This window comes from Ochotona princeps, chromosome X (genome assembly GCF_030435755.1).
Source record: "Ochotona princeps isolate mOchPri1 chromosome X, mOchPri1.hap1, whole genome shotgun sequence".
NCBI classification, from domain to species: domain Eukaryota; kingdom Metazoa; phylum Chordata; class Mammalia; order Lagomorpha; family Ochotonidae; genus Ochotona; species Ochotona princeps.
Window position 1 is genome coordinate 60,994,377 of NC_080865.1, and position 12,456 is coordinate 61,006,832.

Here is a 12,456-nt window from a genome sequence, read left to right on the forward strand (position 1 = left end):
TATCATAACTGGATAAATCTTTGAAAAATCACTGTCCAGTATTGCCCAGGCATCTGAAAGACTTTTTTGTGCTAGATTCTGTTACACTGTTTAGAAATATTTTTGAAATGTTTTCGAGTACAGATTTTGTATCACAGTTCAAAGACTAAATCTAGAAAGAGAACAATTATGTGTTTTTTAAAATTCAACACAACTGTATATGAAGAAAAGGCAAGTTTTTCCTCCATGAGTTAGGCTTGTCAATTTTATGTTAATATTCTGTATTTAAGTAAAAATAATGATACAAAAATACTAATGATACAAAAATCATTAGTAGTCCTTAAACTGAAGGTGTAGAAAATCACAGTTGCAGTTTGCTACAAAATCCTTAATAGTGACAAACAAACATTGATAATTTATGACTTTTTACAACATGAAATATATTTTTTCCTTTTTTAAAAGATCTATTCATTTTTATTGCAAAATCAGATATATAGAGAGAGGAGGTGAAACAGAGAGGAAAATCCTCCATGTGATGACCCATTCCCCAAGTGACTGCAACAGCCTGTGCTGCACCAATCCAAAGCCAGGAGCCTCCTCTAGGTGCCCCACGCAAGCGCAGGATCCCAAGGCCCTGAGCCACCCTTGGCTGTTTTCCCAGACCACAAGCAGGGAGCTGTACTGGGAGTGGGGACGCTGAGACTAGTACCGGCTTCCATATGGATCCAGGTGACTTTAGCTATTATGCCACTGTGCTGGGCCCAACATGAAAAGTATTTTATAGGATGTCATACACTGATGCATATGCTCAAGAGTTATATGCAGTAATAAATCATTGGTATTCTGGGTCCCTATAAGACCATACAGATAGTATCATCTTAGAACATTTCCATAAGGAAGGCATACTTCCATAATGACACACACATAAATACCTAACACACAGAGATTTCTGTTACATGTATTTTTATATTGTGAGCTTGGTTTAAAATGTTAATGCTGAAGTACATTATAAATGTTAAGTATAACAAGAATGAAAACACTGTTATGCTAAATAAAGATATTTACATCAGATTAATTTATCAGTTATATGTAAAACTCAATACCACTGTACACTAAAATTCTTTTATGCCAACAGAAATTATGTTTCCCTGCCAATGCCTAATGCTGCAATTGAAAGACATGTAAAACTTGTTTTACAGTTTCCATTTAATTAATATGAAAACTAAGCTTAAATTAATGTCTCTGTCTTTGTCTTCTATTCACAGCATGTAGTTTTTTTATATGCTTCAGCTATGCATTCATTCCAAATTGTCATTGTGGCAACACTGAATCTTCTATCATTACTTATGTATTCCTGCTGGACTTGGGCCATTACCATAAATTTGTCTTCAACCTAACCTGGCCCAACATAGCTCTGCTGGGATTAATTGTTTCAATATACTACTTGCGCAATTGTTGGAGATAATTTGCCTTATTACACATGCATTGCACAGAAAAGGAGGGAAAAATCCCCGATGAAATAGATTAATTTCATCAAGCACATAGAGTAAATCCAAAATGGGAAGACATTTTATAGGTAACTGATGTTAGCTCCTCCTTCTTGCAGCTTATTCTCTTCTACGTTGCTATGTTTTATTTCTATTTTGGATTTTGTTGTTTTGATTTTTGAAACAAAGGGATTTTTTTCTGTGTATATGTCTTGTTTTCTTATTTTATTTCAGAACCAGACTTCCTTATTAAACTGTGCATTGGAATTAAAAAAAATATAGTTTCACAGAGTTTTGGAATAATCTCATATGCCTGTCTTCCAAATAATATACCCAGATGCAGTATATAATCAAGCAATAGGAAATAAAATAACTATAGCTACTTACACTGGTTCTTAATATACAAATTAATAGTATTAAGGTTCTTATTTTGTTTTCACTAATTGTACCTTGATCAATCACATTCTTTGAGCATATTACAATGAATATACTTATGTCTTTCCTGTTACTTCATCCAGGGGGAGCGAAAACTTTCTCCTTGTCATTCCTAAAACCTCTTTTGATAATTTTTGGAGGCTTTTTATTAGGATAAAATCATTCTTTAAGTATTTAAATGTTTCTGTTAATTTTAAAAATGCCTGTTGTGGGAAATAAAAAATGGGATTAGTTATACAAATGAAAATACAATTATTAGGTGTCGTATACAATGGTATCAGATTTTAATTAAAATAGCTAAATTGAGGTATTATACTATTGTAAAATAGTAATAGCTATTTAAAAGCTGAACTTCTTCCTAGACACTTACACATAGTGATTTTTATTTTTTCCATTTTTATTTTTATTATTAAACTTTATTTCTTGGATTGCAGCTTAAAATGAAATATCTGTGCATTTTATGAGGGTAGTGCATTATTTTCACAGCTACATACAGCATATACCAATCATGCCCTATTATTCTAAGGTACAAAGCAATTAATCACCTGCAACCAACGGTATTTTGGTACCTGTTTTCCAAACTCCCCCATCTTACACCATCCCTAGCCTATAGTAATCATGATTTAGATTATTGTCAGCTACGTACTTGATTAGTTGATTTAAGCTATACATACATTGGGCCCGGCAGCGTGGCCTAGCGGCTAAAGTCCTCGCCTTGAAAGCCCCGGGATCCCATATGGGCACCGGTTCTAATCCCGGCAGCTCCACTTCCCATCCAGCTCCCTGCTTGTGGCCTGGGAAAGCAGTTGAGGACGGCCCAATGCATTGGGACCCTGCACCTGCGTGGGAGACCCGGAAGAGGTTCCTGGTTCCTGGCATCGGACCTGCACGCTCGCAGCTTGCTTGGGGAGTGAATCATCAGACGGAAGATCTTCCTCTCTGTCTCTCCTCCTCTCTGTATATCTGACTGTACTAAAAATAAAAAATCTTAAAAAAAAAAGCTATACATACATTTCCACATGTAAAAGACAGCCAGAAATAAGCTTCTGGCTTATTTACCTTAACATAAATCCCTCTGTTTTCATCCATTTTGTGACACGTGTCAGCATTTCATTCTTTCTTATGAGTAATAATTCTGATTTACAGATATACTTGTGCATCCTTACTGAACACAATATAATATTTTAATGCTTTATGGTAGCATAAATTGATCTAGACAGGTATTCAGTTTATACACCATGCTATGCTTCCTTCATGTTTGGAGAGAATCAACTCCATTCTCCCAGGTGTTTATACATTGTATCACACATTATTGTGAGTTATAGTTACCCCACTATGAAGCACTGATTGTTATTTATATCTCACTCTATTTTGGTATGAGTTAACCAATATCCTTTTATCTCCTTGTAGCCATCTTACTAATAACTAGGTTCAACTTACTTTTGTAAAACACTTCACATATGAGAACATGGTATTTGTCTTTCAGTGTTTCCTTGATTTCATTTAACATAATGGGGCCAAGATATCAAACATATGTCTGAATGCCTATGTAATCAACAATATTCACAATGGCTAAGATACAGAATCTATGCAGAATGAAATATTTTTCAGTCCATTTGTTCAATTGTCTGGGTGAGCTGTTTTTCTTTGCTGAGGTTTTTTTTTTGTCCTATTAATCTGTCTATTGAAGTTAGTGGTGTGTTAAAGGAACCCTCTATGATTGTATAGGAGTCTATAACTGTCTTTTAATCCGTTAATATTTGTTTCACCTAGCTAGGTTCCCTGGCATTATGTGTATTCATTTTTTGTCATTAGTTCCTCTTCCTGAATGCACACCTTAACTATTATCTGTTGTCCTTCTTCATCTTTTTAATGCTTTTCATATTGAAGTCTATATTATCTGATGTTAGAATGGCTACACCAGTCCTTTACATTAACTTCCAATATCCTTTTCCATCCTTTCATTTTCAGTTTCTGTGTATCTTTGTTGGTGAGACATAGATCATGTGGGCAACAGACAGATGGGTCCTGTTTTATGATCCAGTCCACTATTTAACGTCTTCTCATTTATGAGTTTAAGCCATTTGTGTTTGAGGTTAATATCAGCAGGAAGTGATTTGGTCCTGCTTGCTGTTTTAGCATAGGATTTTTCATTGCTTTATGAAGGTTTCTTTTGCAGTTTTACTAAGCTATTCTCCAGTTTTGTCTTCTTTGGATTTGATAGGTGTTACTCTTTTTCTCTCTGTTTAGAACGTCTTCAAGCAATATTAGGACAGATCTGGTAGACGTTGTCTTTCAGTTTTTGTTTGCTTTGGGGTTTTTATTTCATTTTGAAATTCAAGTGTAAATTTGCTAGACGAGAGCTCAGTTGAATTCAAGAAATTATCTAATGCTTCTAGAGTGCATATTTAAAAATCTTTTCTTTATGCTCAACTGAATAAAGCTTAATCTATGAGGTGTTCTGATGAAAATCACTTCTGGTTATGTCTACTTAGGATTCTTTGCCCTGTGTTTGATAGCCTCTTTCTGTCTCCATGCTGTGAAAGTTTTTGTTTATTATTTCAATCAATACATCTTTAAATAGAGTCTCTCTTTCCTTGTGTTCAGGAATTCCTATGACTCTTTTGTTTGGCCTCTTGATGATGTCAATCAATTCTTCAGTGGTTTCCTTAGGTTTACTTTGTTTCTCTTCCATGTTTCTGATTGTTTTAGCATTTTTGCATGTGTTATCTTTTAACTCTGAAATTCTTTATTCTGCCTCTCTCATTATAGTATTGAGACTTTCATTGCATTTTGAATCTGCTCTGTTGTTTGTCATTTCTAGTATTTAAGACTGATTTGTTGCAATACTACTATTTCTCGTGTAACACATTCCTTAAATTCTTTGCTGCCCTATATCTTCTCACTATTACTTAACGGCTTTATACTGATTTTTTAAAATTCTTCATCTGAAAGTTCCCCAGAGCCTTCATCAGTTAACTCTGAGATTGAAATGGTCTTTTGATCCTTTGCTGTTGGGAGGGGGAGAAAGAGGGAGAAAGTAACCCCATTCGTAATGCCTATGCCTCTTTTTCCCCCTGGCCATTGAAATTAACATTGGTGTATTCTCCTTATGCCAGTTTTATCTTAAACTCTGACATTTACAGGTCTGCAGAATAAGTTTACTGGTCCCACTCAGTGCCCAATTCTACATTTGTGTCACGGGTGCCACTGCCTCCATTGAGTTCCACTTTTAGGCTCTTCAACCTATGCTCCTTCTGTGGCCTCAACAGCCACCATTACCCAGGTCACCACCATCCACCCCTATGATCCTTTGTGATGGCCGTGCCATTGTCTACACAGATTGTCTGCCACCTGTGATTCCACAGGTGTCAGGGATTAGGGAGACACCAGATATGTAAACGGTGTGGATTACAGGGCTGTCAGTGATGCTACTATATTCGCTTTTAGTGCTCTAATCTGTACTCCATGCAAAACATGAATTTGTTCGTCATATATGATAGGTTTTACATATCATCTCCTCTTTAGATTAAAAAAAATGTTATAACTGGAAAATGTATTCCAATGTTACTTCCAAATTTAGATAAACTAGTATTTCCACATTTCCAGATAATACAAAAATACAAAAGAAACTATAAATACACATACATCACAATGGGTCACAGTATGTTTACGTCTTGCATTCTATCGTGGTTCTGGATGCACCTTAAAAAAAGTCTGAAGATGAACAACTTAAGAATCAATAAACTATATGGATTGACCAAAAAATCAAAATGTCAGTCAGAAATGTCCTTTTTGACCATAATGAACAAATATTACATTCCTAAGTTACTAAGTTGAAATGCATTTTGAATAATTGAATCCCCCTCTCAACATATACACATATTAGTAAATAATGATACAATCCAAGGAGAATCTATAGGTTTTCTGTTTGATAAAATTGATCCAATATTATATAGCCATATTTTTGCAGATATTACTATTCATTAAAAATAAACACATGAAGAGAAAGTTAAATTGAACTGAAAGGGAAGCTAACCTTATATTTTGTAATATATAGGTAAACTAATTAGAAATTGATTAGGTATTTATTCCTGTCTAGTTGTTACAAATTTATATAAAGAGAGTCAAAGTATCAGAGAAGTTTGATGTTGTTCCTCAATATCAAATTGTTTATCCCCAGGAATAACTATTATACAATCTCTTTTTTTTCAGCTATTCATACAACAAAAGGAAAAAAAATGTTATTTTCAACTTGTGTGCTACCAGGTATACTGGTAATACTATTTTCAGAAATTAGAAACGTATCTTCTGTTTTTAAATACTGAGCCAAAATAGCTTCAAAAACAAGCAAAAAAATTAAATCTATTTATTTCTATACTGCTCATTTTAGTACAGAAATTAAAGGATCACTTGTATTATGTAATTTGAAATTAATAAAAAAGCACATCATAATACTGATTTTGCAAAAGTTTCTACTCACTGAAATAAAATGGGTTGAAAAATGAAGCGTCACTTTCCATCCAATTTGAGATAAGAAGGAATCCCCTGAAAGCATATCCCTTGTGGGAATAGAACTACTTCTGTGTATTTCCAATTAAAATTAGAGTAGTAGTATCAAGGAGTGATAAACAAGTGTTTTACTGGAATGAGTGGGCATGATCATAACCTCCATGCTATGTCGGATTGACATACTAAGTCACCTTCAAGGGTGGAAGCCATTCTAATGTAACTGATTTTTTTCAGACTGATGTCAATGTGAATTATTATAAAAAGCACAAGAAAGTTGGTGGACTTTGTTACCACAAACAAATGATAGCTATCCATAACTGCCACATTGATGGCAAGTAGTGCCTGTGACTATAAAAACTCTCTGAGATGATGCACTTCCACTGCACATCTCCATTGATAAAGGCTCCTTGTGTTTCTCTTTACCTCTCAGCATCACATCTGTTTTTGGATATGCCGAAGTCAGGTTTACTGGAATCTTTATGATCCTAGGTAGGCTCCTTTTTCTCATGTGTATTTTATTAGGAAGGTTGCTATGAAAACTCACTTTGATTTTTAAGACACACAGTAAGATGTGCTTTGTAGTTCAATCATACCTAGAGTCTAAACCATGACAATTGTCACTTCGGAATGGTAAAAATATCTCTTTAGCTCACTTGAAACTTTGGATGCTCTTTTCCATACTTCAGTTAGAACAATCCTTGAAATGACAATTGGTCACCTGAATACTGCCAAGGATGTGGTTTGTTTGTTTGTTTTTTAATTTACGAATTTTTGGTTTAAAGAATTCTGTGGAAATTATGTCTTTCCCTCGATTTGGCATATTCATGATATACTGAATTTGAACGTAAATGTCCCTTACTTTACTTAGGTGCATGGGCCTATAATACAGTTGTTCCCAAGAGCTAATTGTAAATCTAAAACATTCAGACTTCAAGGAAAATAATTTACTGCTGGTGTCTTAGTGTATCAAAACTATTCTGAGAATGTTATCTTTTTGACAATAGTGCTATATACTTAGAGTAAAAGCACTTACTGTATTGATACAAATTATGTAATTTGATATAATTTGAAGAGCATATCAATTTAATGATGTATCCTAGGGAAAAATGCTGAGATTGCCCACCAGTTGGCTTTAACAAAGCATAATTAGAGCAGATAAATAATTATGCCATGGTTCAGAGAATCAATGCATGCTCCCAAAATACATTTAACATAAATATTCATTAGAAGTGAAAATTTGCTAAGAGTATCTGAATCAGGAGAGTGCACAGTTAAGTGTGTTAAGTGTACAGAATTAGTTGTCACTTTGTAAATTTAATCTCCAACTTAACAAAATGATTCTCTTCATGTTAGATTCCTCTGAAGACCTTTTTTTTTTTCAGGTTCCCTCAAGCACTTCAATCTTCATGGCAATGATAAAAGCTTGAATTTCCTGAGGTTTTAAAAATAATTAACTCAGTTTTACCAGTTGTAAAATTAAAATGTGTTGCTCCAAACTAGCCCTAACTTAGATAGAATATTTCACTGTGAGCCGTATTATTACAGGACATTTGGTACAAGCTAGATGTTTGATTTAAAATTTCTTAAATCTGTATTTAATCCCAAATGAAATTATGTTAAGTGCCCTCAAGAGTATCTTATCTAGAAATGCTTATCGTAAGACCTGAAACAATACATCTCCTTTTGGATAGTGCTCTCGTAATATTATGTTGTGTCCAAGTATTCTCTGTTGTGTAGCTCCAAAACTCACCTAACCACCAGCTGAAATAATCCTTAAACTATTTACACTCATCTCAACTAAGTGAAACAATCTACCAAACCAAACTCTGTTTTTAGTTTAACCTCTCCTTGATACATATGCAACTAAGATTTAGAGAAATCAAACAAAATTGGTTATGTAAACAAATTGTGGAAGAACTCCAATAGCCATATTTCTGGAATAAATTTTCTCTCATATAATAATACTTAATTGGAAATGCACAGGAAATTAGTACTGGGTATAATTCTAATCTTATTTATGTGACTATTTCTTCTAAAATACACAAGACCTAAGGAAGATACTTAAAAATACTAATTCACGGGCCTGGCGGCTTGGCCTAGCGGCTAAAGTCCTCGCCTTGAAAGCCCCGGGATCCCATATGGGCGCCGGTTCTAATCCCGGCAGCTCCACTTCTCATCCAGCTCCCTGCTTGTGGCCTGGGAAAGCAGTTGAGGACGGCCCAATGCATTGGGACACTGCACCCGCGTGGGAGACCCGGAAGAGGTTCCTGGTTCCCGGCATCGGATCGGCGCACATCGGCCTGTTGCGGCTCACTTGGGGAGTGAATCATCGGACGGAAGATCTTCCTCTCTGTCTCTCCTCCTCTGTGTATATCTGGCTGTAATAAAATCTTTAAAATCTTTAAAAAAAAATACTAATTCACAAGAAGTAAAAGGAAATTAAAGAAATGTGCTTTTTATGAGTATTCACATAGCTTTGAAGTTTATAATGCAAATCTGGTTATTTCTGTTTCAATTTCTTAAACTGTTACAAACCTTGTCAGATTGAATTACTGATACCTACGAAATGTAAATCCAAATGTAAATATAAATCCAAAATGATTGAAATTTGATTATTTTAACTGTCCTATACTTCTTCCCTATGAGCATCAAAATGACTAAGTAAAAATTGGAATGCTGAAAAGATGAGTAATTATGTACACCATCTATCCAGTCCAATTCTACCACCTTTAATCACTTTCACTTCTTGGTTGATACTCATTTGAATTTTGCTTTGTTTTCTGAATACAATATTTGCTCTCCAGGTGAATCAGTTGACTATTGAATCATTGATTATCTGAACTTACTTTTTGTTTTAGATGACATTACTTGGGATTTGGTGAACTTCTGATATATATTGTCTAATTAAATCATTTAGATAAAGGAAAAATATGAAATTCAAACTATGTCAACTCCTTTCAAAGACCCAAATATATTATAATCAAATCCATTTGAAAAAACGGCAGATGCCTTCAAGATCATGATATGTAGCACATAACAAAAACATAGAAATCTCTGCTCTGAAAATCTGTATTTTAAAAAAAGATGATGGGGACACACATTGTGGCACAGCGGTTTATGATGTTAATTAGGAAATGCAAAGTCTATATTAGGGTGCTGGAGTGAGTCTCAGTTACTCCATTTTTTTATAGATTGATTTAGTTTTATTGAAACTAGAGTTACAAAGAAAAAGAGACAGAAAGATCTCTTCCATCTGCCAATTCATTCTTAAGTGGCCATGACAGCAAAGCTGGGCTGGTTCATATTTAGAAACCAGGAGCTTTTTCACGTTCTTGTAGATAGGCACAGGGCCTAGAGAACATGTTCCAGCCTCCACTGCTTTCTTGGGCCATTAGCAGGAAGCTGGGTCAGAAATGAAACAGCCCGGACCTGAAGGAGTGTCCATATGAAATGTTTGTGCCTTTTTTAGAGGCATAACTGGCTATGTCACTGTACTGGACTCTATTACCCCACCTGTAATTCAGATGCAGTTAAAAGTTACTGAGACGAATGGAGAACACATCAAGTGTTTGAGTTCTTCCTCCCACTTATGAGATGGGGTTGGAGTTCCTAGATTCTAGCTTAAGACTGGCCCAGGAAAATGAACCAGTGGATAGTAGAGCTCTCTCTCTTTCCCATTCTGTCAATCTGCCTTTCAAACAAACACACTTAAAAATTTGTATTTAAATCTTCATAAATATATTAATAAGAAATTGCTAATTACTTTACCAAAATATATACCTATCCTCACTTTGTAAATTTCCTATGCTAAATGGGCACTAAAATGTCTAGATACCAAAAATATTTCATTAATTTTGTTGAAGATGGGAAAAACAAACATACAGTTTTTTTTTTAAAGATTTTATTATTGGAAAGCCGGATATACAGAGAGGAGGAGAGACAGAGAGGAAGATCTTCCATCCGATGTTTCACTCCCCAAGTGAGCCGCAACGGGCTGGTGCGTGCCAATCCAATGCCGGGAACCTGGAACCTCTTCCAGGTCTCCCACGTGGGTGCAGTGTCCCAATGCACTGGGCCATCCTCAACTGCTTTCCCAGGCCACAAGCAGGGAGCTGGATGAGAAGTGGAGCTGCCGGGATTAGAACCGGCGCCCATATGGGATCCCGGGGCTTTCAAGGCGAGGACTTTAGCCGCTAGGCCAAGCCGCCAGGCCCTTAAAAAATAATTTAGTAAGAAAATTTAGTCTCAAAAGCAGAAAGTCTATGCCATCTAGAAATTTGTTATTCATTAGTCTTCTGTGAATCGTGTGATCTTCAAGATTACTTTCAGATTTAACTAAAAGCATTGTGTTTAATTCACATTTACTTCTGTAGGATAAGCAATCCCTTTTTTTCTTCCATCTAGCTAGATTCTGTAAGAATTTAAAAAAAAACCTGAAATTTTCCTAAATCGTTTTCCAGAGTTCATATCCACCACATGATTACATTCCTTATCCTGTTTCTGTAACATTACTTTTCCTTATCATACGTGCCATCATATATGAGGAGGTCTTCAAAAAGTTTATGAAAAATGAATATTATAAAAAATTATGGATCAGTGCAGTGGCTCAACAGGCTGATCCTCTGCCTTGCAGAGTCAGCATCTCTTAAGTGCACAGGTTCATATCCCTGCTTCTCCACAATCAATCCAGCTCTCTGCTTATGGACTGGGAAAGCAGTGGAGTATGACTCAAGATATTGGGCCTCTGTACCCACATGGGAGGCCTGGAGGAAGCTCCTGGCTCCTGGTTTTGGATTGGTTCAGCTCTGATCATTACAGTGATTTGGGAGTAAACAAAATGATGGAAGATCTTTTCTCTTTCCTCTTCTCCGTAAATCTTCCTTTCAGATAGTAAATCAATAAATATTTTGAAAAAGCTTGTGCATGGAGTTCAAATGTTTGCAGTTCAATAATGTTTTAATGTTATTTCCATGAACTTTTTTCAAGGGTCTCCAAATCCAGGAAATGAGAGACAAGCTCCATTTCCATCGCTCATTTTTTTCTTTAGATAATCTTATGTATCAACTACTATAGTTTATGATGTGCACTGCAACTCACTGAGAGTTGCACTGAAGGATATAACCACTTACTAATTTTATAACATTTTACAATTTGATTATTGTTTAGAACCCTTGTCTATATCCCTGTTAAGCATTGGTCTTTCTTCTACTTTTACTTGTTATGGTTGTTGGTGGGAGACTCAGATAGAGTTACCGGCTACCAGCTTTGGTCTCCCTCAGCTACTGTAGTCATTTGTGGAATGAATCAGTCGGTGTAAGCCCCTGTTTTGTGTACACTGATGTGTAAATGAATGTCTCTCTACCCTCTATCATAGTGCCTTTCAAATAAATAAATGGATCTTCCAACAAAAATCAAATTTAAAAAATTAACATTTTAATGTACAACTACTAAAGTTCATCCTTACTTTTCAGAGTTCAGTAGCAATACTTATGATTTCATGAAGTAAGTTACAAATAACACTGGTTCATAGCTCAGGCTAAAGTATTGCATAAATTACACCTAAGGATGAAAATCTCAAATAGTATGCTGATTTACGGTTTACTCAATTTTATTTGAAAGATACATTTACAGAGAAGAGGAGGCAGAAGGAGAGCAAGCTAGATCTTCCATTATCTGAGTCACTCCTCAAATGTTTTGAAGACATGAGCCCTAAGCTTCTTCCAGATTTCTCCTATGGGTGCATAGGAGCAAGCATTTGGGTCATTTTGTGTTGCTTTCCCAGGATCATTAAAAAAAAAAAAAGCTGGATCGTAAGTGGAGCAGCCAGATCTTGAACCAGAGCCCACATGGGATGCTGGCACCAGAGGCAAAGGCTTATCCTAGTACAATTTTCTCCAGCCCCAAGCGTGATGTCTTTAAACTGCACAGAGCCCTGAGAAGGCCCACTGCTGCTGGCCTGCCTACTACCATTACACACAGCAGGAATAACACCAATGAAGATAATCTTGATTTCCAAACTAACATGAAAAAGAACCCCAGGAAG